Genomic DNA, 6,000 nt, shown 5'->3' with positions numbered 1-6,000 from the left:
CTTCTGCCTTTGTCAGAACTTACCTGTCCACTGCCCCATAATTGTAACATTTGTTACTTGATCGAGTAGCTTGGTCTCTGCCCTCAGTTTTCCAGAAGAAAAATGAGGGGATTGAAATAGATGGCCTTCAAGTTCCCATTCAGTTCTAAAACTGTATGAGCCAATACACGTGTCACTGTGTTACTTAATAAATGTGTTTCCCTTCCTCATAGAAAAGATTGACAGAATCCAAAAGGCTAGATTGTGGTGATATTCTGGGTACATCATGATTTAACCTAGTGAAAATTATTTTAGGACACTGATGATAGGCATTTTGGGGACTTCCTTATGAATTTTTATTTCCTTCAAATCACACTCCAGAAATGGCTACCTATTTTGCTAATGCCTTGAGTCAATTTTCTCAGTCAGTTTCCAGGTAGCAAATATTTTATAAACATAGTCACTTCATAAACAGAAGAAGGGCCTTGTATGTATTCTTCTGGATTTAACTATTTAGTGGAGGCCAGATACTCTTAGGAAATAAATGTTTTTGAGGAGTGTCTAGCAAATTTTCCTTTACCGTTGGTATTGTCCTAGCCATACTTTTCCAAACAGTTCATTATGATGAACTCTTTCAAGATATTTTCTCACTCGAAAAGCAATCACCTCTCACAACTGCTACCCATAGGTCAGATGGCTTCTGTAAGTAAAAAAAGTCTCCTTGTAAAGCATATCTCATCTAATATTATCAGAAGAGCTTCTGGTCAGCTTTCGGGCTTTTAAACTTCTATAATAAGAGACCAGTTTGATTTTTATTCAGGTTAAGGAAAAACACAAACTATGGTGGATTTTTGTTTTGTTTTGGCCTCTCTTCTTTTTAAAACAAAGAACAACATGACAAATCCAAATTTGAGACATCTGGATGTTTCCCATCATGAGGCTTAAACATCTGCATTTTTTCGCTTCTCATCCAGATGTTTTGGTCTTATGTAAACCAAGCTAAAGTGAAGCAGAATATCAAGCAATCATCTGGGGACTTTGATTAACATGGACAGCAAATCTGAATAATCCATGTTCCGAGAGTCCTGTTTTTTGTCTAGTGCAGAACACATTACTAATGAGGTCAAAGTTACTGTAGGTTTGTTCCTTGTATGGGCCAGTTAGCTCTGATCTGTTCCATGACCACAGAATGCACCTCTAGCCTCAGCCAGCTGTCTGGAAAATGAGCATACTTGGTCCTACAGGCAGTCACGCAAGAAACTGAATAGCCAATCTACCACTTGGAAAGTAAAATAAAAATGTATTTCTCATGAATGGTGGCTCTGCTGTCCCAGTTTTGTTTAAAATAATAACTCTCTCCATGCCAAACACTGTTTCCAAGCACTCACTTACATTGTCACAATGTTCACCACTACCCTATGTGTATCATTATTACTATTAGCCTCGTTTTACAAATACGGAAATGAAGGCAAGAAAGGTCAAGTAGGTTACCTCCAGTAAAAATGGAATGGCATTCTTATTTTTTCCTAGGCATTTTCCCACATCTCCTCTGTTGAGAATGTCAGGTACTCTCAATGTATTAGCTACCTAGAAAATATATTAAAGAAAGACAGAAACCCAAATCTTGCTGCATGCTGAATTCAGTGGTGGAACTGCCACTGGGCATACTCTGTGCCCAGTAAAGTAGTTTAATCGAATACCTATTCTTCCACCCAATATGATAATTACAGGCATAAAAGTATCCTTTGCAAAAAAAATGAAGGTAATGTTTCTGTTGGTAATGAGTCAGCACATAAAGTATGTATTTAGGAAAAGGGGTTATGTGGTTAGGAGCAATGAGCTATGTTGGGTGGCCTCATAGAACTAAATTGTCTGAAAATCCTGAGGATAAGTGATTTGTGTGACTGGCAGAAAGCTTAAAAACCTTTGATTTCCAACTACAAATTGACTTAGAATTCTAAAACCCTAGCCTTATACGAGATATACTCAGTATATTGCTTTCTTTTGTTTCAATAAAATTTCAAACACAAAGTTGTTTGCCGAAAGATGCAAATGATAGTAATATTCCTCTTATAGTTTTGCATGACTCCATAGAAGCTGAAACTTTCAAAATCCTCTTGTTCATTTAATCAAAAAATGTGATGTGAGCACCTACTGTGTGACCAGCTCACTTAGAGGTGAATTGAGGCCATTGTTCCTCAGAAACTCTTCATTTAGTTTGACATGTTCTGCTTCAGAAGGTAAGGGCTCTCATCTTGTATGTTTCCTGCCTAAATTTGTTTCATCTTCTGGTGTTAGGAAAATCAATCGTTTAGCATCTTAGTAATAGAGACCTTGCTTCTTAAGCTCCATTTCCTTTTCCTTCTGGACAAATAGCTAGACTGCAAAAGCCAGTCCCCCAGCTGACCCCTCCTTGGAATGTGAGTGGTTTTTACAGGTATCCAGTGCCAATCTGCATGCTGTCTTTCTTTACCCATCCACTGGCTAAACAGAGAGGACTCCCTGGACCTAGAGAAGAGTACAGCAGCAAAATGGAAAGTGTCTGCCTGTCAGTGACGGTGGAGCAGAGCTTGTCCCTTTAAACCTGTCCAACGCTCATTAGACTGAGATGTGAGGAAACAATACACTCCTGTTAGGATACAGAGATTTGGGAGATTGTTGTTAACAACGGTTATTTGCCCTAATGAATACGATCTCCCTTATAAAATTTCCTTCATAATATTAAAGATGGCAATCAGCTAATAACCCCATCTTCAATTTTGGTGAAAATTGGGTTCCAGCCTCATCCAGTTACCAATTCCTTTCCTTGTTCTTTACAAGACCATTCTCTGCACCAGTTCTGATAATGCCAACACATTTCCACATATCCTTTGTTGTTTTTTCTAACTCTTGTCCAGTTATTCTATTTTAGAACTGGGGACAAATAGCTCTAATTTCTGCCTCCTGCAGTTTGTTTCCCTCTGATTCAACAAATACGATTACAATTACAAAAGCCTTTGCTTTATGATCACTGGTCTTTATTTCAAAATGAGGTGAGAAACTTAAACAGAAAATAGTACCTAAAGGATCAACCTGCATCAATGCACCATCTTTATCAAAGTCTAACGGTGTCAAATATGAGAAAGTTCCAGAAAAGGAAGTTTTGATTTTTTTGTGAATTTGGGATTGAAATCAGTAGGGTGAATAGAAATTCGTATTTCTATATCAGATTTTCAGAAGTCCGTTGTCTTTCCTGGCTCTTTCTTTCCTCCTAACACTTCATGGGTCGCTCCAGTAGCAAATCCACCTTTTTTGTGTTGTCTCTAGTTTTGTCCTGACAGTGTCAGGGTGCTCAGTTAAGAAGACAGGTTAAACACGGAAAAATAATTCCTTTGATACAACTGAGTTTTTGATCCTGGGACTCTTTATTAACTCTGCTGTTTTCCCTTCATTTTTTGCATCGCCACATTCTACTTATTTCTCTTCTTCTTTGGGCCTTCCCTTTCTTAAGAGAATATGGGTCACACGACCCTAGCTCCATCTCCTTTCACTTCATACCTGGACTATGGCAAAATCCTCCTGGGTGGTCCTCATGTGTCTGCTGTCTTTCTCTACTTCTTCTTGTATCTGTTAGCACACAAATACTCCAGCACCTCTTCCAGCCTTACTTCATGTTGTGTCCTCACATGGATTTCTACTCTTGTCAGCTAAATGTGCTTGCTGTCAGCTAAACAGGAAATGCTTATTCTTTGCTCAGGTTAATTACATACACTGTTCTCTGCACTTGGCAAATTCCCATTCTTCACCATTGTTCCATCTATTTCAAATGTGTCTCTTGCCCAAGTTAGCACTGAATTGTCCCATCTCAGTTAACTACACTGCATGTACGCATTACTCTCCCTGCACTGGAATATGTTTTCACAAACACTCCTTTCTTTGTGCATATGATGAGTAAACTATTTGAGAACGAGTTCTTCAATTCTGAAAAAGATTTCTATATGTGAACTTCAAAAAGTTTGTGCACAATGGAATTAAAAGATAAATTTACTTTGGTGCAGTTTTTAAAAATTGTCCATGCATATTTTTTTTCATGATATGCATTTTCCTCAAACTGAAGAATTAAGAATAATTATTTTTTGAAATTTTTCACCAAAATTAACTTATCTTTTAATTCCATTTTTCCATGAACTTCCTGGTGTACCCTTGCATTATACTTTATGTGGTGACCAGTACAGATTAGGCACTCAATAAACACTCATGATTGACTTTAATGTCATCTGGAGAAAATGTAGTTGAGCTAACAGCAGTGAGCGTTGGAGAAGATAACTAGAGATGGATGTGAGTGATTTTACAAGTTCTGTTCTCACAGTAATGAAATGGAGCTCCAAATAATCATGTGAAGTTGACTGTGGCTGATTTTAGCTCCAAAAAAATGCAAGTTTGATATGAGTTTGAAGTGAATGATTATTGTTTATCAAAATGTCCTATACATTTATCAGTGAGACTTAATGCTCAGCACTGTGACCTTCTATCAGACATCTTAGAACAAAAATGCATGAGTAATGGAGAAATTGGAGCCAGAAAATTTTCAACATTAAATTCTCTCCCATAAAACAGCAACAACAATTGCAAGTGTTCAGCCTGAACTGATCACTATGGGAGTATTTTCTATCTTAACTTGAAACTGGTTTTATCAGTTCACTGCCTCACCTTTGGGGATGACCAGAAGGAGTATAAAGATTCCCATGTGCAATATTCAAGATATTTTCTTGGCCATTAATTTTCTAGAAAACATTTGGTTCCAAAAACAATTTACTTAAAAATAAAATGCCAAAAAGCAGGAAATGCTTTAAATCAGTGGTTCCATACTCTTGTAAAAGCTGCAAATATCAAGTGGATTAAAGAGTCTTGTTCCCTTAATTGCCAGAATTTTCTTCTTTATCACACTTTCCATTTTCCAACCTGTTGTATTAGTAAGCTCTGGGATAGTACTCATTTCCATGTCCTCTTGAACTATGCTTTAAACTTCTCTTTCATAATCAAACTCTTGAATCCCTCTCTGATTGCACCCTATTTCCTGATGCTAAGTTCCACAAGGGTAACCATTAACCCTCAAACAAAATATCAACCTTTCACATGATGCTATCTTTGGTTCAGTCCTTACCAGAAGCCTGTAAGTGTCTCTCTGTCCATATTTTTTAACGAGTGTTTGAAAGCAGAACAGATTTCATTCTAATTCAGTTAAGGTTTTGATGTGGCAAGGAAAGACATCTTTTCATAAACCACTCAGCTACCTTTAAGAATCATCATAGTTAGGTTGGATCCCATAGATTATCATATCCTCTAAATTTCATATTTTACCAAATTAAGCCCATGTATACATCATCCATCTCCCTGAGCCCTGTTTGTTTTTAATATATTTTTATTACCCATGCATCTATCGCCTCTGTGCATTTCTCATTTCTGCCATCATTTCTGATGTTTTCAGCATGTTTCACCTTAAAAATAACTTCAATTTTGAAGTGTGTATTTTATATATAATAACATAACAAATGTGTTGCAAACATATGAGAAATAGTTTATACTAGTGTTTCTCTACATTTCCAAATTCAATGTCAGCAAAAAATTGATGAGAAAAAAAAGTTTTTCCCACTATGAAAGCAACTGGGAGAATATATCATGTTCTAGACTAAATACTTATTATACCCTTATGGGCTATATCTTTCAGAAATCTTAGATGAAAATTAAATTTTGAATCACCATCTAGAAATAAATTTTTATAGATAGTGTACACATTGGTTCCTGAAAATGGTAGAAAAGGTTTCTTGTCAAGTTCCCTAGCACAAGTGTGAATGCTCTGTTTTTGAGTACCTACTAGTAGTGAAAGGACACATTGTGGCCAGCCAACTCAAATTGCTACCCACGTTTAATCATTGTAAATAAAGGAAGCAGAGAGACCCATGTTATATTTTCAGAACTGGCATGCTCAGTACAGAACTATTAGTTTAAAAATACCACTGAACATTCTATTTGGATTAATCT

Source organism: Lepus europaeus, chromosome X (genome assembly GCF_033115175.1).
Source record: "Lepus europaeus isolate LE1 chromosome X, mLepTim1.pri, whole genome shotgun sequence".
Classification (NCBI taxonomy): domain Eukaryota; kingdom Metazoa; phylum Chordata; class Mammalia; order Lagomorpha; family Leporidae; genus Lepus; species Lepus europaeus.
The sequence above is the reverse complement of the archived record's forward strand: the minus strand, read 5'-3'. Positions refer to the sequence as shown.